At 49.1% G+C, this 22830-nt stretch overlaps 1 long non-coding RNA gene across 1 annotated transcript; it reads left to right on the plus strand.

The window, feature by feature from the left end:
• Window positions 1-6759: 6759 nt before the first annotated feature.
• Window positions 6760-8601, plus strand: LOC141729774 (uncharacterized). The gene is made up of 3 exons (XR_012581210.1): window positions 6760-6921; window positions 7577-7694; window positions 8539-8601. It is a non-coding gene; the product is annotated as an uncharacterized LOC141729774 (long non-coding RNA).
• The last annotated feature ends 14229 nt before the right edge of the window (window positions 8602-22830 follow it).

Below are 22830 nucleotides of genomic sequence, written 5' to 3' on the forward strand. Positions count from 1 at the left end.
GAAAGTCATGGAGGGGCTGCAGCGTGGGCACAGAAGGACAGGGGAGCTGGGCAAGGGGGTGCAGCACAAGGCCAGGGAGGAGGTGCTGAGGGAGCTTTAGCCTGGACAATGGGGGCTCTTGAGGGACCTTCAGGCAGACTTCCATAGATCCCTCTTAGATCCATAGAGCCAATGCTCAGCACAAGGGCTATTTCCCTGCCAAACATCCCTTCACTGCATCCAAGTGCTTTAGACACTAGAGTAGGTAACACTTTCATATTTTGTTTGCTTATTTGTTTGTTTGCTAGAAGGAGAAGCCTTGTGTAATTTCTCCTTCTCCAGGGAGCAAGGGAGCTTTTTCTAAGTCTTTCCTGCCCTTTTCCAGCACTGGCAGAAACACATCACTTTCAGGTTAACGGCTCCCGGGTCTTTTGGCAGCCCAGGGAATCAGTGTGTGTTGTGTTTGGGAATTCAGCAGGAAATCAATGCCCTGGCATTCCAGGTGTTGCTCAGAGATCACAGGAGCTGGGAGGGGCTGGGCTGACTGGGCATTTCTGACTCCAGCCACTTCAGCCCCATCAGTGTGGTCAAGTCCAAGAGAAGAACTTGCCCGAGCACAGATGCACAAAGAGTGCAGTTCCCAATGCATTGCTCTGGGTCTGATTGCATTCCATAGGGACCCACACGCTCCAGATTCCCCAAGAGTGTGGGTTACTGAAGCAACAGGAGAGCAAGTTCAGGATGGCTGCTGATCGGGGCACTGCTACCGAGTGCTGATGTGTGTAGGGACAGAAAGGACAGTATTGATTCAGGGTGACCCCCATGTGGGGAATAATGTGCTTTGACTCTATGATTTAGAAGGTTAAACAAATGCTTTCTTAGGCTATGCTATATTACACTTAGTACTATATTAAAACTGTACTAAAGAGATACTATACTAAAAAGCTACTAAAGAAAAACTCATGACTGTCTCCAGACAGTCACAACACAGCTTTTATCTACATAGCTAATCAAGCTAAACAACTATCACTAAAATCCAATTAACAAATCACTTTCGGTAAACAATCACTATAACGCATTCTACATGAACTAAACAAAAAGAACAGCCAGTAGAGATAATAATTGTTTTCTTCTCTAAGTTTCTCACTATCTTCCCTTAAAAAAGACCTAGGAGAGAGAATTATATCTCTCTCTGTTCAAAGAATGTAAATACCACAGCACAGTAAAAAGAGATTATAAAAGTGAGATCTGTCTATCTCTCTATTTGAATTTTCCTGGCTCTGCTCCAAAGCACTGGAAGATGCAAAGCTCACCTAAAGGCATCCCTTCAGGAGAGGAGTAGAGACAAGTTCCACTGACTGATCATGAGCAGGCAGAGATGTTTCCCCCTCCAGAGATGGTTGTTTCTGCCCCTCCTGTTTTCCTCCTCCAGCCTCTTGTGCCCTGAAGCCTTCTTTTTATCCTTTAAATTTTTGCATGTCCTGAGAGAGTGGAACTATTCCATGCTGTATCTGGGGTCTTGTGACTTTGCTCATACACGCATTACATAACACAGGGTTTCCTTCACTGGCACCCCAGGGCTGTATAAGTGCATTCGTTAATGGGGCCTTAGGAGAAACTCTATTACTGCTGGTTGGAATTCTCAGTTGACAGAAGAGGGAGAAGAAACACCTTGGTCCTCCTCCATATACTGAGATGGCCATAGAGATTCTCTGACTTCCATCAGAGATCTTTGCATGTATCCTTATCTCCTGAATGATCCAGTTTTCTAACAAGACTGCAGATGTCAGGAAGGAGGAATGTTGGTGCAGGCCTGAAGAGAAGGTGAACTCCAGAAGTGTCTCTCACAAGGAGTGAGCTCACCCAGTAATCCCCTGCAGAGCCAGGATGGAGCTGTGGGACAGGGCGGGGTGTCAGTCACTACTGAAAGACAAACAGGACATGGCAGAAGCAGAGGGAGGCTCTCACCAGACCCTTGAGAAATGCCACCCCTTCCCTGTCAGCTGCCTGAGAGGCTGTTGGAGCTTCAGTCCCAGATGGCCCCTGATTGTAGGGCCAGGCACACTTTGGAATCTGTGCCTCCCCACGGGCAGAGAATGACCCAGGAGAGCAGCAGCACAGTGCTTTGGGAACGTGTGAGCCCAGCAGCCTTTGAGTCTTGGCCCACAAAGGGCGTGTGGGAAGTTGAAACCCATCTTCTCTTGCTTTCTGTGCAGGTGCTTCTAGAGAAAGAGCAGGAGCACACTGCCTCATCTGAGCTGCCATGCCAGACTCAGGGAGAGCTGTTCCCTGCCCGAGAGCAGGAAGAGCAGCTCAGGCAGCAGGTGGAAGAGCCACAGGAGAATGGCCAGGTAAGCCTGACTGGCCAGGGCACAGAGGGAAGGGCAGGAAGAGGGGCATAAACCAGAGCTCTTGGGACGGAGGAGGCCAGGAGTCCCACAGGCACTGGAAGCACAGAGCCTTGCAATCTGCAGAGATCAGCCCTGGGACAGGATGGTTACAGTGGAAGCAGAGCTGGGTAGGGAAGCAGAAAGAAGTGGCTGAATAAATGTGATTTGGAGGCTAAAATAGGGAAAAGCTGAGCTTGATGGCAGCTCTCATTCACTTGCTCTGCTTTTGTGTGTACAGAACATCAAGGCAGAGCCACAAGCAGAGCTGTCTGAAGCTCAGAGTGCCATCATGGCAGCCAAGAGGATGAATGAAGACATGCAAGAGGAGAAGAATCTCCCTGTGCAGAGGGGCAATCAACAAAAACAGGTGAGTGAAGGAATGTCAGCCACTCCACTCATGAAAGAGAGTCCTTTTCGTTGTTCTTTACAGAAAATTGATGAACAGATGCAGACAGAGCTGCAGGAAATTGAGGCTAGGACCAAGGCAAGGAAGAAGAGGCTAGACGAAAAAATTAAAATCATCAAAGAGAAGATGAATTGCCTCCTTCAGGAGCAAAAGGCTCCAGAAAAGCAAGTGAGTGAAATAGCAATAGGCACTGCAGTCACCCAAGGGGTGGTTTCTGCCCTCCTTGCCATTCCAGTGCAGAGCAGCAGGGGGGTGGGTGATGCCTCTGAGTGCCATCCTGATGAGGCCTCTGTCAGAGCTGCTCTCAAGGACACTTCCTGCTCTGCTGGATCTCAGCTGATGCTCTAGACAGTGGCATTTCTCCTCTGGCCATTTAGCCAGCAGTCATCCGAATGAACTCCTGCTGGCTTCTTCCAGGTCACCTTGTTTCTTGAGGTGTTTTTCAGGTGAACATGGTCACTCACATAGAAATGGAATATGAGCTACAAGTTGTCTGTATCCCTTGTGAATCTGCTCCTGTCCTTTCCTTTCCTTTCTTCCCAGTCGATGACTCCTGGCTGACAGGGACAAGCTGCAGTCTCTGACTGCTTTGTTCTGTTTGACTTGAGGTGGAAGTGTTGCCATCCTACCTGGCAGCCTGCAGAGAGTTCCAGCAAATGACGGGCAACCAAGAGCCCCGAGGCTGGCATGAGGCCCAGGAACTGAAGCATCCAGAGGTGCTGCAGGATAAGCTCATCCCGAGGAAGGTGCAGAAAAAGAGAATTTCATGGCAGGAGGTAGAACATTAGAATGAGAAGCTGCAAATGTATCTGCAGGCTAGGAGGGGGAAAGGAGTCTTTGAGAGAAGTGGAGTGGTCGTTGCTGCGGTCATCCTTTAGAACAAGAAACTGGCTATGAACTCGAGTAAAACCAGCCTTTGCTTTTGACCATTTGATTTCACAAGTGGACATCCAAAGCAATCCAGTTGAGGAGCTCTGCATGTGGCTGACAGCAGCTTCCTAAGGGCTTGCATTTCAAATGGCAATCTCTCTTGTATTTCAGGGCAATCTCTGCCACACCTTCCTGACATCAACTCATTTCTTGTCTCAGATCTACACCGACTCTGACACTGAAGCTGCTGCAGCAGTAGCAGTGCCGTCCCAAGGAGCCTTTGCTCCCCAGCTGAAGAAGTGGAGCCTGAGCACTTGGTTCACCTCCCGTGCTGACCCAGCTGCTGCTCAGCAACAGGAGATGGCGGGTGACTCCCTGGAGCAGCAGAGTGCGTCTGGTATCTTTCTTATCTGAGGGACAGTGTGTTGTGTGCACGTGTCAGCATAGCTGTACCAAGGGTTCTGTTCAGTTTAGTGTCATAGAAGTGCTGGCATTGCTCCGAGGCAGCAAGAGAGAGCTCTGGGTGTTCCTGCTGCCTTTGACGGCAGCTTAGACTGGTGGAGTTTGCCTGGGCTTCCCTCTCTACCGAAGGCAGAAGCAGGGATTGTTCCTGGATCAGCAGAAGGCTGTGACTGCTTGAGTCCTAGCCAGTGGCAGAAGCCCTGCTGAGATCAGTCTCTAGGAGAACACATCAAGCCCTTTGTGATTCTGCAGCACAACCCAATGGATCTGCTTCTTGCCCTTAACAGCTGCCAGTGCTGTGCTCTCAGAAAAGATCTGGTGGGGCTGAGACTAGAGCCCAGTGGATTCTGTGTCTACCATCACCTGCTGGGACAAAAAGGGCACTGATCTGCGCCTTGGTGTGGCTGATCTCAAAGCCCATCCTGTTGTGTCCTGAATGGGGACAACAGCTTGTCCGGGGTCCAGGCTCACTCTGGCTTCTTCCCATCAGTGCCTGTCAGTGCTCACGCTTGGGCTTTGCCAGCCTTGTTGTGGTCGCTGCCCTGCCCCTGAGGGCTGTGGGAACGCAGAGGCTGGAGCCTTCCTTAGCTGGGAGGGTCCCGCTGCTGCCCGGCTGCTGCAGCGTGGAGCTGCCTGAGGCAGCAGCCCCTGCTTTGGGCCGGCTTCTGCCTCGCACAGCCTGGGCTCACAGGAGGGTCAGCATCTCCTCTGGGCAGCTCTCTGTGTCACAGGGGCGCCTGAGGAGCACTGCTGTCCTCTGTGCCCGTGCTCACCATGCCGAGTTGGGAAGATGGGGACGTGTGCGGTGCCGAGAGGGCGAGTGCAATGGGAGCGACGGAACCGCGCTGTCAGGGTGAAGAGAAGCGGCGCGGTTCTTCACACGGGGCACGGGCAAGGGCGTCTTTGGGCTCAGCCTGCTCATAAAGGGTGAGGGTCCTGATGCTGGAAGCCCTGTGGGGATTGGTTCTAGCATGAGCTGCTCTGCTTTACAAACACAGAGGCATTCTTCTGGCAAACTGCTGCAAGGTGGAAAAGATGGGAACACTTGGCAATATTCCTCCTGTTCTGAACTTGGCATCTGTTCAGAAGAATTGATTCTAGATGTCCAGGTGCATTTAATCTTAGCAAGTAGGAAACCTTTTCTAAATCTCACAATGTTTATTCCCAAGGAAACAAAGGCACTGTTAGTTCCAGCTCTCCTTAATGTTTCTAGATGACAAACTTACTTGCCTTGCTAGGTATTCTCTTCTGGTCTCAGTCTCCTCTGAATGTATCTCCTGGTGCTTCCCTGTGTGCCTGCTGTCAAGAGGTCTCTCACTTCAAAGGATGCTGGAAATCAGTCTCAGTGCCAGCCACTTGTGCTGTGGGCCTGCTGTTCTTTTCTTTTTGTACCAGTTGCTGTTCCTGTTGATGTTAGCCAGCTGTCCACCAAGAGAGGGCTCAGAGCCCCAGACAGTGGGGCTGCCTTTTGTATCTCCTAGAAGGTGGGATCTCTGCTTTAAAGTGAACATCTTGCATTTTGTTTCTCTCAGGGAGAATGGTGAAGATGGAAAATCCTATTCTAAAATACACTGAACTGGAAAATATTGGCAGTGGGTGAGTCCAAGCAATGTTAATTGTACAAAACTATGCATCAGGTGTTTTGCTGGTGGAATAGGTATCAAGTGTAAAGTCAGGCAAGCTGCAAATGTGTTCAGGCACTGGGCTGAGATTGTCAGTGCTGATCAGAATTTCTAAGTGTACTCAGAAGACCTTGTCAAAGACATCTCCATGCTTCCAGTGTCCTGCCGGTCTTAGGCATTGACAGCACAGATCTCCTGTGTGGGCTGGCTTTCACTGCAAGATCTAAGTGGCTTCTCCTTTCTCTGCTTCTGTTTTGTTTCTAGGGCATTTGGAGATGTTTATAGAGGACTCGACACTGCCACAGGAGGAGAGGTAAATGTGAACAGCCCCTGCAGGCTCTGCTGCACTCGAGGGCTTTCCCCTCTGGTGTGAGCTGTGGCTGGAGCTTTGGGCAGAGCTGTGCTGAAAAGGCACAGGAAGCACAGACCGGTGCCAGCCCACAAAACACATTTGGGACTTTGTCCTCCTCAGCTGCCGGAAGGAAGGCACGGAGGGCAGCGGTTCCTTTCAGAGAAGGACGCGCTCACTCGCTCTCCATTGCTAAAACAAAGGTGGTGCCTGCGAGCACCTCACTGCTCTTTGGGGCTACAGCTTCAGAGTCCTGAGTTCTCATTTCTGGCTGCCAGCAAATGCATCTGAAAGTTACTAGTAGTTCCTTAGCCACTGCAGTTCTGCACTTGGGAGCTGCACATAGGGAGAGATCTGTAAGGCGTCCCTGAAAGCCCTAAGCCCTGCCCATAGCCCAGGATGTATCCACAGAGTATTAAGGCAAGGATTACTTCTTCTGAATCCCAAATGACGCAGCAGAGAGTGTGGTCAGAGGTTTGTGGGTGATAACTGAGACACCGCTGTTACCAAGTGGTCAAGGCAAAATGTCAGAGGTCCACGTGTCCTGTAACTGGCTCCCAAGGGAGCAGAGAAATGGGCTGTTGGAATGTCAGTTCCTAATTACTGCAGTGCCTAATCACAAGGCAGTTTGGCACAGCTCAGCTGTGTCATTGCAAAATCACTCGCTCCATGTGTCTTGTGGTCTCGTGCCACCAACCTCTCAAGTTACTGATTTTCAATGTCATTTTAGGTGGCCATCAAGAAAATACAGCTTCAAGGACTGAGGAAGAACAAACTAAAAGTCAATGAACTCATAGTCATGAAGGTGAACAGGAATCCCAACCTGGTCAGCTGTTTAGACAGGTGAGTTGTGCTTTTGTCCTATGAATGTTTGTTCACGTACTGCAAACTGCAAGGTAAGATCCCACTTTGGTCACTGGCAGAAAATAGAGCTGTAATTATTGGCTAATTATTATTGCTCTTTTCATCTCCAGTGGATGGGAAGAGATTGCATTTTGTCTGCATGAGTCTTTGCTGGCACATGGTATTTGAAAATTGTTCAAAAACCCGGATGAGTCATGTCTTACTAAATCAATGATCTCTATATTCACAGCCACCACTTTGTTTTGGAGCTTGATTTTATTCAAGTGTCTTCTTACATCCAGGTAAACTAACATGGATTTCCCTTGGATTGTTGCCACTGTTTTCCATTGCTATGCATGCCAGGAGGAGTAGGTGCTTTTTTCCAGAAACACCATGCATGACAGGCTTTTTATCTGGGCTATTACTAAACTGCACATTTTGCTTGCTGCCCATCTAAGACATCTCTTTTTTCGCAGCTGTACCTTTCTCCTTGAGACTGCACAGATGGCAAACTATGCACAGCCAAGAGGGAATGTCTATTCCTTTATTTTTTTTTTTGTCTCAAAGGGATCTGAAAAGAAGAGTGGATCCATCTTTTCCAAACAGCAACCTAGCCATGTACATTCATCTCCATGCCCTTGTGTCCTTCTTTCAGCTACCTTGTGGGTGAGGAACTGTCCCTGGTTATGGAGTACATGGATGGAGGCACTCTGAGCAATGTCATCAGCCAGACCTACCTGTCGGAAGATGAGATGGCAGCCATCAGTCGGGAGGTCAGCAATCCCATCTGTGTTTCCAAGGCCTTGGGCAGCATTGTCTGGGAAACAGGGCCTCAGAGCTGGAGTGATTTCCTGTGCCAAGCTTTGTTTCTGTGTTGCTGCTATTCTATGGGCAAGTAAAAGCATCTCAAGTGAAAGGCCTGCCAGTGCCCCTGCACTCCCTGTGCTCAGTGCCAGTACTCTTATCTCCTGCTGTTGTATTCTCACTCTGTCTCTTGTATTTGTATTTGCTGTTCTCCACCTTGCCTCTCTAAATGTTTGCCTGGAGTTTGTCTTCACTGCATTCCTTGCCTGTAAAAGCAAAGGTGCTGGTGGCAGGATTTGGAATGATCAGCAAAGAAAAAAGACTCATTTCTCACAGTCCTCAGCTGAAAAGTATAGTAGTGCAGCCAAAATGCTCTTTGCTTCAGGAAGCTGACTGGTGTGATACATCCAAGCCTGTGCTGAGGCCAGCAAGAAAATCTTTGTCATGCAACCTCCCACCCAAAAGTGATCCGCTTCACACCAAAGGGAGGGACTTTTCCTTTCCAAACCCCTCCTTTGTCCTCTGCATGGAAAAAGCACGTCCACTGCAGCAGGAGTCCTCCTGGCTGGTTGGCAGGGGACAGCCTACAACAACAGGTGCTGTTGCTCTTTCAAAAGCTGACGTGCCTTTCCTCAGAAAGGTCCTGCTCTGCAAGTGTTTGGAGCAGCAAGCTCTTCCTCTCAGTGGTCATTACTGTTCTGCCATTACTCCCCATTCCCCTGGAGAGGGAATCTTTTAGGTTCTTTGTTTTCTTTCTTGTGGGATGAAATCACATCACTCATTTTTACCTCCTGTTTCTGTTTTCTCTCTCAGTGCCTGCAAGGACTGCAATTTCTTCATTCAAACCACATCATCCACCAAGATGTGAAGAGCAGAAACATCCTTCTCAGAACTGACGGCTCTGTCAAGCTGGGTCAGTATATTCTTGGTCAGGTGCAGTGTCCTGGTTTAGGACAAATTAGGGGGAAATCTCCAAAAGGGAGCCCCCCCCAAAACAGAACAAACCTCCAACCACCCCTCCCCCAACACCGGGTTCGGGAAGGAATTCCTTGGAGGAGCAAAGTGGAAAGCAAAACCTATTTATTTACAAGTAACAAAAAGAACACTCCCCAACACAAGAAAAGAAAAGGGACCAGACTGTGTTGTGAGGGCGCTGAGCTTCTGTCGCAGGCTTCGGGTGTCCTGGAGCTCTCAGGCCAGATCCGGAGCCGGTCCAGTATCTTCAGGGGAGGGTAAGAAAGAGAGAACAAAAGAAAAGGGAAAAAAGGAAAAAAAACCAGCGCAAAAAAAAGCAGAAAGCAAGCAAGCAAGCAAGCAAGCAAGCGGCTAGCCAAGCCAAGCAGCAAAAGCAAAAAGCCAAAAGTGCCTGGGCACACCCCCCGCTTCCCCATCCGGCCACAGCAAGACGGCCGGGGGTGGGGGGGGGGGAAGGCACAGCTGCCAGACACAACACACGATATTGGGATAAAGGCTGAAGGCTGTCACCCCACGACACTCCACCCCTTATCCCATATCGTGAACATACAATAAAAAACTTTCGTTTCACTTACTCACACCTTTGACACTTACGCATTTCTCTCATCTTACTTGCTCAGACCTTTGACACTTACAGTTTCCTTCTGTCTCACATTCAACAAACAATGACATTCATATATGAGTCTCATCCCACAATCAGGTCTCCCTGAGGTACACACCGTGTTGTTCCATCTTTCTGCATTATCCACCATGTATTACCTGGTCCTTGAGCAAAGACAATCCCACGGATGGGTTTGTCTGTACTCGAGGCAGGGTTGATCCATACTGTCTTTCCCAACAAACCTCTGACATGGGCCACTGGGGCTTTATCCCCATCTACTATATTAAGGAGCTCAGACTGAGCAGGACCCGCTCGGTTGGTGGAACCTCGAGTGTTAACTAACCAGGTAGCCTTTGCCAGATGTTGCTCCCAGTTTCTTAAAGACCCCCCACCCAATGCTTTTAAGGTGGTTTTTAACAATCCATTGTAACTTTCCACCTTCCCTGCAGCTGGTGCATGATAGGGGATATGGTATACCCACTCGATGCCATGTTCCCTAGCCCAAGTATTAATAAGATTGTTTTTAAAATGAGTTCCATTATCCGACTCAATTCTCTCGGGAGTACCGTGCCTCCAAAGGACCTGCTTCTCAAGGCCCAAGATAGTGTTACGGGCTGTAGCATGGGACACAGGATAGGTTTCCAACCATCCTGTGGTGGCTTCTACCATGGTTAGTACATAGCGCTTGCCCTGGCGGGTTTGAGGCAGTGTGATGTAATCAATCTGCCAGGCCTCCCCGTATTTGTACTTAGACCACCGCCCCCCATACCAGAGGGGCTTCAGTCACTTGGCCTGCTTAATGGCAGCGCACGTCTCACAGTCACGAATAACCTGAGAGATACTGTCCATGGTTAGATCCACCCCTCGGTCTCGTGCCCACTTATAGGTGGCATCTCTACCCTGGTGGCCTGAGGCATCGTGGGCCCATCGTGCTAAGAATAACTCTCCCTTATGCTCCCAGTCGAGATCTATCTTCAACTCCCCTATCTTTGCAGCCTGATGTACTTGCTGGTTGTTTTGCTGCTCTTCATTAGCTCTACTTCTGGGGACATGGGCATCTACATGGCGAACCTTCACAGGTAACTTCTCTAACCGGGTAGCGATATCCTTCCACTCTTCCGCAGCCCAAATTGGTTTTCCTCTGCGCTGCCAGCTGGCCTCCTTCCATCTCTTCAGCCATCCCCATAGAGCGTTGGCTGCCTGTGGTGGTTTGACCAGGAAGGAGTGGGAATTCTGGGATGCTGTGGTCAAACCAATGGATGTTCTGAGTTTCATACTGACACCTGGTGTAGCCAGTGGGGTTTGGACACACCTCCGAGAATACACAGGGGTTAAAAGCAGGGCCTCTGGCCTTGGGAGGCTCTCTTGGGACGTCGCGGCGAAGAGGTCAGATCACCCTCCCCTGTCCAGTCGCTGCTGCTGGGCGGGGGAGGGGCAGCCACGTGGTAGGCCCTGGGCCTGGACAGAGATGGGAGGTGAGGGGGCTTCGAGGATGGAAGGGTGGAAGATCCCAGGGAGTCAGCCCTCGGGCAGCCATTCCCCCCCCAGGAGAGAGAGAGAGAGAGAGAGAGAGCCGGCGACACCGAATATGATAGCAGCTGGCCCAGGAGAAGAAGGGGAGAGGAAGAGTGCCCGGCCGGAGCGGCAGCGTGTGGGCAGCGTGTGTGGGAGTGCCGCTCCGGGACAGACAGAGACTGAAAGTTTTAACCCCTTTCTTTCATGATTGGGGCCTTGCAAAAATGCTAATCCTCCTCGAAGCTGAATAAGAAGGGAGATAAGAGATGAGATGAGACAAGGACCTGGCCCGAAGAACGTGGAGATGATTGAATGGGGAAAGATGATTTGGAGTGGCCTTTTGGCTGGACTTTTCTTGTGGCCATGGACTCAGTTGTTCCTGTGACACAGAGACTGCATTTAGGGGGAGGCAGTGCCTCAGAACCAGGAGGGTTCATCGTGAGGACCCCCGGCCCCAGGGGGTTGGGAAAATATGGGGGGGACAGATGTCCCAAAGCAGAGACTGTGCCTTTTTGGAGTGAGACAAGGCATCCTTGAAAGACAACCCTAAAAGCAGCTCTGGTCCATGCGTCAGTGGTGAGAGCACTGGGCATGGAAGGAAGATGTCACGAGCGGCAAAAGGACTTTTTCCGGGCGGTGCCGAAGTGACAGGGAAGCACACGAGGTTTCAGTGTGTTTCCAGGGGAAGCCTATGGAACAAGAAGGACTCCTTTCCTCTTCATGAACTGCAGTTTGAGTATACTAAAGTGTGGGGCCAAGGCTGGGCAGTTGATGATTTGGGAGAATGTATCGGATTGGGAAAGTCAGGTAGTGGGGAGGGGGAAAGTGGTTTTTGTAAGGTTTTCAATTTTTTTTTCTTTTCCTTATAGTCTTTCCCTATTTTCCTGTAGTTTAGGTAATAAAGTGTTCTTTATGTTTAAGCTAAAGCCTGTTTTGCTTATTCCTGGTCACATCTCACAGCAGACACCAGGGTGAGGGCATTTTCATGGGGGGCACTGGCTCTGTGCCAGGCTCAAACCATGACACTGCCATCCAAGAATCGGTATACAAATAGAGCCTTGGCCACTTCTCTCTCTCTGCAATACCTAGGGCCAGTTGAATAGCTTTGATTTCAGCAAATTGACTGGATTCACCCTCTCCTTCAGTAGCCTCTGCAACCCGTCGAGTGGGACTCCATACAGCTGCTTTCCACCTCCGTTTCATCCCTATGACACGACAAGAACCATCAGTGAATAGGGCGTAACGTGTTTCTTCTACTGGCAACTGATTGTATGGCGGAGCTTCCTCAACCCGGGTCACTGGCTCTGGCTCCTCATCTGCGACACTAAAGCTTTCACCTTCGGGCCAATTTGTAATTATTTCTAGAATCCCAGGGCGATTTAACTTCCCAATTCGAGCGCGCTGCGTAATGAGGGCAATCCACTTACTCCAAGTAGCACTGGTGGCATGGTGGGTAGAGGGAACCTTTCCTCTGAACATCCATCCCAGCACCGGTAGTCGGGGTGCGAGAAGGAGTTGTGCCTCTGTACCAATCACCTCTGAGGCGGCTTGGACTCCTTCATAGGCGGCCAAGATTTCCTTTTCTGTTGGAGTATAGTTATCTTCAGACCCCCTGTAGCTCCTACTCCAAAATCCCAATGGTCGGCCTCGGGTCTCGCCAGGTAGCTTTTGCCAAAGGCTCCAGGACAGACCATGGCTCCCGGCTGCAGAGTAGAGCACGTTCTTCACATCTGGTCCTGTCCTGACTGGACCAAGGGCTACAGCATGAGCGATCTCCTGCTTGATCTGGACGAAAGCTTGCTGCTGCTCAGGGCCCCAATGGAAGTCGTTCTTCTTGCGGGTAACCAAATAAAGGGGTCTCACAATCTGACTATACTCAGGGATGTGCATCCTCCAGAAACCTATAGCACCTAAGAAAGCTTGTGTCTCCTTCTTATCAGTTGGTGGGGACATAGCAGTGATTTTGTTAATAACATCCGCAGGAATCTGACGCCGTCCATCTTGCCACTTCACCCCCAAGAACTGAATTTCTCGGGCAGGTCCCTTGACTTTGCTCTTCTTAATGGCAAATCCGGCGTCCAGGAGAATATGAATTATCTTCTCTCCTTTTTCAAACACTTCTATTGCCGTGTTCCCCCAAACAATGATATCGTCAATATATTGTAAATGTTCTGGAGCCTCACCCTCTTCTAGTGCAGCCTGGATCAGTCCATGACAGATGGTAGGACTGTGTTTCCACCCCTGGGGCAATCGGTTCCAGGTATACTGCACTCCCCTCCATGTAAAAGCAAACTGAGGCCTGCATTCTGCTGCCAGAGGGATGGAGAAAAACGCGTTAGCTATATCAATGGTCGCGTACCACTTTGCTGCCTTGGACTCCAGCTCGTACTGCAGTTCCAGTATGTCCGGTACAGCCGCACTCAGTGGTGGAGTCACTTCATTCAAGGCCCGATAGTCTACAGTCAATCTCCATTCTCCGTCAGATTTTCGCACGGGCCAGATAGGGCTGTTAAAGGGTGAGTGGGTTTTACTGACCACCCCTTGGCTCTCCAGCTCTCTAATCATCTTGTGGATGGGGATCACGGCATCTCGGTTCGTCCGGTACTGCCTGCGGTGCACTGTTGAGGTGGCAATTGGCACTCGTTGCTCCTCTACCTTCAAGAGTCCTACTGCAGATGGGTTCTCTGATAGTCCAGACAAGGTATTCAATTGTTTAATACCCTCTATCTCCACTGCAGCTATTCCAAAAGCCCACCTGAATCCCTTAGGATCTTTGTAGTAGCCATTCCGGAGGAAGTCTATGCCCAAAATACACGGAGCCTCTGGACCAGTCACAATCGGATGTTCCTGCCACTCCTTCCCAGTCAAGCTCACCTCAGCTTCCAACAAAGTCAACTGTTGTGATCCCCCCGTCACTCCAGCAATGGAAACAGGTTCTGTCCCCACGTGTTCCGATGGCATTAAGGTACATTGTGATCCAGTGTCAACCAATGCTTCATAGTCTTGTGCCTCTGATGTGCCAGGCCATCTGATCCACACCTTCCAAAAAACCCGGTTCTCCCGTGCCTCTTCCTGGCTGGAGGCAGGGCCCCTCTAAGCCAGATTGTCCTTCTTTCCTTGGGCATATGCCTTGGAAGTTCCTTCAAGGGGATCGGACATGTCATCATCATCGTCATACTTAACATCTCGGCTACGAGCGACCGGAGCTGCTATCTTTTTGGTTATACTTTCTCTTTTCTTCAAATCACGCACCCGTTGTGCCAAAACAGCGGTGGGTTTTCCATCCCATCTCCTCATGTCTTCTCCAGACTCACGCAGGAAAAACCATAACTCAGCCCGTGGGATGTACCTTCTCTCCCCATCAAAGGAGCGCCGGCGTTGGACACCAGGGCTTCTAATTTGTACGGCTGAGATTTGAATAAGGTCCTCCTTAATCTCTTCCCGGAGTTTCTTATGATTCTCCTCTATTTTGTCTTCTAGTTTCTGCAGTCGGGTTTCCACTGCTGCAATTCTGGCATGAGTTGGGCCATGCACAGCATCTGCCTACGCTCGAAGCTTCTTTGCCATATCGAGCACAGTCTCATATGTATCATCTCGCTTCATTATTGTTAGGGCAGAAGCGTATTCAGGTGGCCCAAGTCGCACAAGTTTCCTCCACATTATCGGAGTGCATGGTACCAGGTCCGGATTCCTAGTTGTTGTGTCATCTGAGAAAATGAGCTCTGCGACCGCCATCTCTCTCAGGCGTTGGATCCCCTGTTCTATGGTCTTCCACCGTGTCTGCTGCATATAGAGATCATCCGTACACAGGTATCGTTCTGCTACGCTTCTTAGGACCTGTTCCCAGAGGCTGTGAGGGTTAGCCCCCCTCATCACACCTTGATCGATGGCAGGATCATGTGACAGGGATCCCAAATGCCTCACTTCAGTACCATCCAAAATCATAACCTCCCCTGCAGCATCCCAAAGGCGGACTAACCAACTAATAATAGATTCGTCAGGTTGTCGGCTGTAATCCTTTTTTAGGCCTCTGAGGTCCTTCAGAGAAAAGGAGTCAATATTGGCTCCAGATTCTGTGCCCCTCGATGTGGCCTCTGATTTTGGTGAGGGTCCTTCTTCTGCATCATCGTCATCATCCTCCACCTTCCGATCGGTCTTGCCTTTACACTTTCCACCTCTTGTATTAGCTGCAACAGCCATGGTTTGGGGCCTATTGTCTGATTCAGCTGCTAGCCTGGAGCCTGGGATGTTAGCTGCAGCCTGGGTCACTGGGATAGTAACTAACTTATCTCCCTGTTCCCTTTCTGCTATCTGCTGCTCCACAGTATCTAGCAGAGTACGGTAAACAAACGCCAAGGCCCAGCTCACTGCAGTAATCCTTTCTTCCTTAGTATTACCATGGCACTTCTCCCTCAAATACTTTGCCACCTCGACTGGATTCTGAATTTGATCAGATGGAAAGTCCCAGTCTATAGGATCAGAAAATTCCTTTAAAGTCTGGCCCATATCCTCCCATTTCCCACTCCAGTCAAGATTTTTCCTGCTTTGTTTTACTCCTGAATCAGGAGTCTCTCTAACCCCTCTAGAAATCTCAGCTTTCATTTTATATACACTCCAGACAGTATAGACAAGGCTTAATAAATTAAATGCCAGAAAGATGGTTTCTTTCAAACTCAGGGGAAAGTCAGTATTTTCTAATAGAGATGTCAACAATTTGTAGGAGAAGAAGGAAGACAAAGGCTGAAAAGCCCCTTCCCCTTCTTCTCCCCAAACAAACTGAGTACACAGCCATGACAACAATCCATACATTCCTGAAATAAAGTCCAGCATTGTTATCCGACACATCATCACACATAAGGCCAGCACAATGATTATTCTGGTTAGTGCCCCCCGCTTACAAAAGCTACTTATTAGGGACAACATCAGAGCTATTTTGGGGTAAGGAAATAACCCTAGGGACCACAAAGGTATTAAAACTTCAAAAGCCCCTAGGGACCAGAAAAACGGGCAAGCTTCCACTCCAAATGACATTATAAATCACCAATATGCCCACAAAACAACCAAAACCAAAATATTATTGTTATAGGTTTTTTTTCCACTCTTTTTGGCCTCCGATTTTCCCGGCCAACGCACCAAAAAGTATACTGTCCTGGTTTAGGACAAATTAGGGGGAAATCTCCAAAAGGGAGCCCCCCCCAAAACAGAACAAACCTCCAACCACCCCTCCCCCAACACCGGGTTCGGGAAGGAATTCCTCGGAGGAGCAAAGTGGAAAGCAAAACCTATTTATTTACAAGTAACAAAAAGAACACTCCCCAACACAAGAAAAGAAAAGGGACCAGACTGTGTTGTGAGGGCGCCGAGCTTCTGTCGCAGGCTTCAGGTGTCCTGGAGCTCTCAGGCCAGATCCGGAGCCAGTCCAGTATCTTCAGGGGAGGGTAAGAAAGAGAGAACAAAAGAAAAGGGAAAAAAGGAAAAAAAACCAGCGCAAAAAAAAGCAGAAAGCAAGCAAGCAAGCAAGCAAGCAAGCGGCTAGCCAAGCCAAGCAGCAAAAGCAAAAAGCCAAAAGTGCCTGGGCACACCCCCCCCTTCCCCATCCGGCCACAGCAAGACGGCCGGGGGTGGGGGGGGGGAAGGCACAGCTGCCAGACACAACACACGATATTGGGATAAAGGCTGAAGGCTGTCACCCCACGACATGCAGCATTCCAGGGATGTGGGTGTGGGGCTGCTTGGAGTGACAGCCAGCTCCCCAGAAATGGTGCTGGTGGCAGCGCAGGGACCCCTGCTGCAACTGAGGGCACAGTTGCAATGTGCACAGAGGTAGAAGGAACCACAAGCAGTCAAGAGTGGCCTTGCTCTGTGTGTGTCCCTTCCAGACAGAGGGAGCTGCAATCTAAAGCTTCAGGGGAATGAAGTCCACTACTGTGAGCAGTGTTAAGAATCTGGGTTTTTTTGGAAGTGGCCAATTCCATACTCCATTGGCTAAAGCCCCAAGGAAATTGAGCGTGGACAGTTCTCCAAGAGATTCAACAGCACATTCTTAGTCTGAGAGTGGTGAATTTTTTGCTTGGTTTCCTAATTGGAGCTGGCTTTCATGGTTTGTTGTTTTCTCCACAGCTGACTTTGGCCTCTTTGCTCAGCTCAGCCCTGAGCAGGGTAGACGGAGCTCCGTGGCCGGCGCTGCTGGGTGGCTGGCGCCTGAAGTGGTGACAGGTCAACCATGTGGCCCCAAAGTGGACATATGGTCTTTGGGAATCGTGGGCATCGAAATGGTGGAACGAGAAGTTCCTTCCTGGAATGCAACTCCTGTCTTGGTAAGGTGCAAATACTCACTGATCCCACTGTCTTTCTCACCTGTCCCATGCTCTGTGTGCCATTGGACAAAATCCCATTGCCATCTGCTGGCACCACTTCCACCAAGGTGTCATTCCAAAAATGCCTCTGCCACACATCAGCATCTGCTGTAGCTTTGGTTGTATCAGAAAGGGAAGGGGCAGTTCAGAAACCTAACCAGTTCAGAAACCTGCCAGTTTGGCCTCCAGCCACGCCTGACATTTCCCACTTGTTTTTTGAAGAATGTTGGAACTCTGTTTCTGAGGGACAAGAATTTTTCAGTGGAGAGGGTAGACATGTGATAAACATCCTGAGCAATGGAGGTTAGACCTTCCCAGTTTCAATTTTATAGAAAACATAAGAAAAAAAGGAAAAATAAAAGTAAGCAAAAAAGAAAAAGAGAAAAAAACCTACTACCTAAGCAATGCTCAAGCAGTTCTCCTTGCTTTTTCATTTTTTAAATACAGCTCGTCCCTTCCATTCTGTAGCATCTTTTCCAAATCCTGTGGATCTTCGAAACTCTCAGGCTTTCAAGTCATCTGTACATTGTTCAGTCATGGATGCGGGTGGCCTGGAGAAGTTTAGGATGTGTTTTTCTCCGACTGCAGTTAGAATTGTTTGCCAACCCTTGGCTGTTTCTTGGTACTTTAACAAGTTGATGAGCTTGCAGGCAGGTGCCTGGGCTGGGATCCAACATGGGCAGTTGACACCAGTGCTGTGTTTCTTTACCACAGGAGCAGGGCCATCCCTGGCCTGCACAGTTCTAATGACAGGGAGGGCTCCAGCTCCCCACCATGGCCAGTGGCTGAGCTCAGCTGAGAGTCAGGATAAAACCCTCTTTGTCACCTCTGGTGATGTGGGAAAAGGACAGAAAGCCCCATAAATTATTTGTACACAAGGGGAGTGCATTGCCATTTCCAGCTTTGAAATTCTCCTTTGGCTTAAAGAGGATAATAGCAAAGTCTCTTTGGTCACCATCTATTTCAGTGCCACGAGCACAGAGTTATCATGACAGTGGTGGGCATTTTTATGGAGACTCCAAGGCCTCTTGCCATTGTTATTTTTGTCTATTTGAGATGGATTCTGCAAGTTGAGGTTTGAATACTTCCAAGGTGGTGTCTTATGTTTCTAAATACCATCTTGTAAAAGCAGAATGAGCTCTCTCTCCCTCTGACTTGTCAGTGCGTTAGAGCTTGGTTCCACATGAACCGCACTGGATAATGATCAGCCGATGTCTTGCCAATCTACACTGTAACTCCTTGGCCTGAGGAGTATCAGAAAGATCTGCTGAGCTCCATGGACACTGTCAGCTGCATGGAAGTGAGCATCCTTGGCCTTGCTGAAGAAACTGGAGCTCAGCTTAGGTTAGATGCTCTTGAGCAGGAGAAAGGCTGGAATCCTCAGGAGTTTCCAGAGGCCTGCGTGCCCAGAGGGACTGAGTTCTGGGGGGCAGCTGGATGTTTCTGCACATCATGGAAGGGGATTGCCAGACAGCTCAAGCCTCACCCCAGACAAACACTCCCCAGCTCTTCTCAGGCAACATTTGCTTTGGGTTTCAAGTTGTTCCCACTTGTCTGTCTGTGAAGATGTGCCTAAAACCACAAGGCAAGCCTCTCAGAACTGGTGTTACATTTCCAGAAATGAAGAAAGGAAGCCCAAACACAAGAAAGTTACTAAGGCACTGATTTTTAGAGAGGAACTTAACCCCCTGTGCAGTTTCTTCTCACTGGGAAACATGCCTGGAACCTGGGCATGAGGGTTTAAAGTCCACAGAGTCTCTTCTGCTTCTTGTGCAGTGCTGCTGAAACACTCAGTGACCGTGTTTCTCTCCTAGCCCAAAGCAACATTCTGCACATCACCAAGCCAGAGCCTGGTGATGTGGAGAGCCTGCCAAAACCTGCCATTTGTTTCCTGGCACTTTCTGCGATGGGCCTACCATTCATGCACTGACTTGGGTAGCCAAATGAGTAGAGGGTGACCGTAAGGATGGAACCTCTCCTTCTGATTTGACCATGAAAAGTTTTTCTTTTCCATATAAGGAAAGCAGAAATTTTCAGACTGCTGAGAGACAGAGCTGCAGGTGGCTCCTGTGTGTCCCAGCAGGCGTTTTCATCCCAGTACATTTGTGCATGCATCTTAATGTGTCTGTGTTGAAGATGAGATTCCCAATGTTTGTTTCCTTACCTGAGGAATACCTGGTGGATTTCCTTTCTTTCCTTCCAATTCCCATTGTTTTCAAGAACAAAGCAAAAAGCTTGATTCGTTTTGTTTTATGGCAGCTGTGCTTAAGGGACCAAGAAGCACTGCAGAGATACTTTTCATATCCTAACCCTTGGATACAGTAGAGTCAGTATAGCAAAGTCCTTCTTCCAAAAAGCCCCTCAAGCTGATATGAATCCTCAGGGAAGGAATGTGCTTGTGCTGATGTAGTTCCCACTAACTAGGTCAGGCAATGAAATCAGCTGCCAAGGCAAAATCTGCAGGACAGTGGGAAAGCTGTGGCTGCATCAGGGTTTGGGTTTTTGGTTGGTAAAGGAAAGTCATCTCTGGGTCTTTGCCAGGGCAGAAAGTGCCACTGCAGAGTGGAGCTTAATCAATGGGATCTGGGAGAGCAGTGACAGATGGGAAAGAAGCAGGTGGAGCCTGGTGTCTCCTTTTTCCCCAGCCTCAACTCCTGATAGCCACAGGAGGAAAACAAAAGCTGCAGCAGCCCAACTTATTTTCATCCTGCCTGCGTGACTTCCTGAGCTGCTGCCTGCAGACAGACGAGGCGCGGCGCTGGTCTGCCAAGGAGCTCCTGCAGGTAAAATGTGAAGGGGCTGCAGGTGAAACAGGCTCTGAGGGATGGGCTCCTCCTCCACTCAAGTCCAAGGCAGCAGATGAGCTCCCTTCCTCCTCACCTCCATTCTTGGTGCTCTTCAAATGAAAACAGTGAGGAATCCTAGACTGGGCTGGGTGGCAGGGCCCTGTAAAGGTCCTGTGGTGCAAGTGTCCTTCAATGAGCAGGGACATCTTTAAAGAGATCAGGTTCCTCAGAGCCCTTTGCCACTGGAGCCAGAATGGTTGGAGGGATGGGGCACCTACAAGCTCTTGGGGCAAGCTGTGCCAGGGTTCCACCATGCTCCAAGAAAATAAGTTCTTCCTTAGACCTACTCTGATTAGATACCCTTTGTGTTTAATAATATTTGTCCATATCCTATTGTAACTGGCCCTGTTAAAAAAGATGTCCCCCGCTTTCTTCAAAGCCACTCTGAAGTCTTGGAAAGTGGCAATAAAGTCTCCCTGGGGCCTGTTCTTCACAAAACTGAATAACTCCAGCTCCCTCTGCATTTCATGAGAGGAGAGGCGCTCTGTCCTCTGACTGTTTCTGTCGCCTTCTTTTGTAATTTGGTGGAGGGCTCAGTTTTCTCTAATGGCAAAAGAATTGAAGTAGAGCAATGCAGGGTACAGAGACATGAAATGGTGGTGGAGGAATCCAAGGAAGCCAGTCCCAGCTGAGCAGTCAGAGATTTGGCTGTGGGCAGGAGGGGCTGTGGGGGGCTCACTCTGAGGGGCCCTGGTTTGTGCCCCCCAGCCCACCCTTAGAGGTTTCTGCCACGCAAACAGGGACAGCTGGGAGAGCCTTGTCCCAGCCCCATCTGCTGCCTGGCACGCTCAAGCAGACAGGAACTGTGCCAGAGTTACTGCCAGGTTGTGTGGCAGAGAGGGAACTGCAGGGCCCAGTGCCACTGGGCTGGCCCTGATGGGAAGGAAGGAGCCATCCAGCACACAAGGGGCAGGGCATGGAAAGGTAGACACTGCTTTCTGTCCCTGTGGGAATCAGCACAGTGCCTGTCTTTCAAAGGCAGGGACCCATATGAGCCATTGGAGTTTCCTGAAAGGAAGAAAACCCAGGGACAGGAAGCACCATTTCTAGAGCACTGGCGGGGCAAAAATCCCAACAAGATAAAGAAACCTGAATAAATGGATGAGTGGGATTCTGGGCCAGGTTTGCCTGTGATGGCAGGGTCCTGCACATGACTGCTGGGTAGCAGATGGTCCCACTGCTCCTCTTTCTGGGTCTTTTTAGGACCCAGAGTAATCCTGATTGAGCCTGTGAAGCACTGAGCTTGGAAAGCAATGGCTCACTGTTCACTGTTCTTTGTCTTTTTGTTGTTTGGTTTGTTGTTTGTTTTTGGTTTATTTGTTTTGTTTTGGTTTTGGGGTTTTTTTTTGTGTTTTGTTTTCTTTTTTGTTTTTGTTTTTGTATTCGTTTTTTGGGTTTTTTTGTGAACAGCATCCATTTGTAACATCAGCCGAGGCTGCATCCACCCTGGCACCACTCATCATCTCAGTGAAGAGGAGGATGGAGAAGCAAACAGTGCTATAATCACATCAGGACCATTTTCTCCATAGCCATCTTAGAGAGTAGGATTGTAGAGTAGGAGTGTAGAGTAGGATTTAGAGTAGGATTTAGAGTAGGACTATGTGGAGAAAAGAAAAAAGACTCTGCACAATCCACTGTGAATCAAGGAGAAGCCATTTATTGTGCTTCTAAACATAGTTTATAATTAGTTCCTATCCTATAGCTTTCTGTAGTCATGCATTGTTTGGTTGCATCTTTTTCTTAATCCAATTGGTAGATGCTGTAAGGGTCATTTTATTTGTGTTGCTACCCCTTTGTCTGTCAGCAACTCTTCTGCTTCTTCTTTCTGTTCACAACATCACCTTTTTATCCACAACGTTGAATGCAGCTTTATTAAAAACCTGACTTAGTCCTAGAAGGTTAGTTAGTTTAGTTAGCTCCAGAAGGTTAGGCTGGTTCATTTAGTGCCTGTCCATTTTTCTGTAAATACCACCCTAGAGGATTATAGAGTAGGATTGTAAATAAATAAAGTTTCTGAAACTTTAACTCATCTGGAAGAATCCTTTCTTTCTCACCCTGTGAACAAGCTGAGCATTTCCTTCTGAGTTGTCAGCTGTCTCTTAAAGGTGCAATGGCTTCTTTGGTGTTGTGAAAAGTACATATTGCAGGACAGGTCCTTCACAGATAATAAAATTTATATATGTATATATATATAAATTAATATACTGTATGTGTTATGTTGTCTTAGTTAGTAGTACTGTATTTTTTTAAGTACTGTGTTATGTTGCGGTGCAATGTCATGGTTTGCCTCAGATACCCCAGGTTCCTCCCTGATAATTCCCTGCCAGGTGTGTCAATCATCCCTCCTTTCCACACCCTGACCCCTGCTGAGCACTGTCTGTCAATCCTGGCATTCCAGAAGGGCGGCGAGTGATTGGCAGAATTCCAAAGATGCCCTCCCCTCCTGGAAGGACATTGGGCCATCCAGGTATCCTCTGTCCCTTGACACTTCCCCGCCCCGTACCTGGTTGGTGATCCCCGTGTTCCTTCCCTCCCCCTCTGCCCCGGGTAAAAGGGTGAGCAAACCATGCAGCTGGGAGTTCTCCTGGAGCCCTTGCTGGATTCAGAGGCCTGTGGGCCAGGAATAAAGCTCTGAATAGAAACCCTCCATCAGAACCAACTCCTTTCCTTCACCTCGTCTTAAAGCGTCTCCACCAAAGGTAAACCTGAGCTCCTGAATGCCTGGACTTGCCTCCAAGCGCCCAGCTGCAGCATCCAGCTGGCCAAAAGTGTCTCTGGGGTAAAATTCCACAGTTGCCGCTATTTGGTCAAG

This window comes from Zonotrichia albicollis, chromosome 8 (genome assembly GCF_047830755.1).
Source record: "Zonotrichia albicollis isolate bZonAlb1 chromosome 8, bZonAlb1.hap1, whole genome shotgun sequence".
Taxonomy (NCBI): domain Eukaryota; kingdom Metazoa; phylum Chordata; class Aves; order Passeriformes; family Passerellidae; genus Zonotrichia; species Zonotrichia albicollis.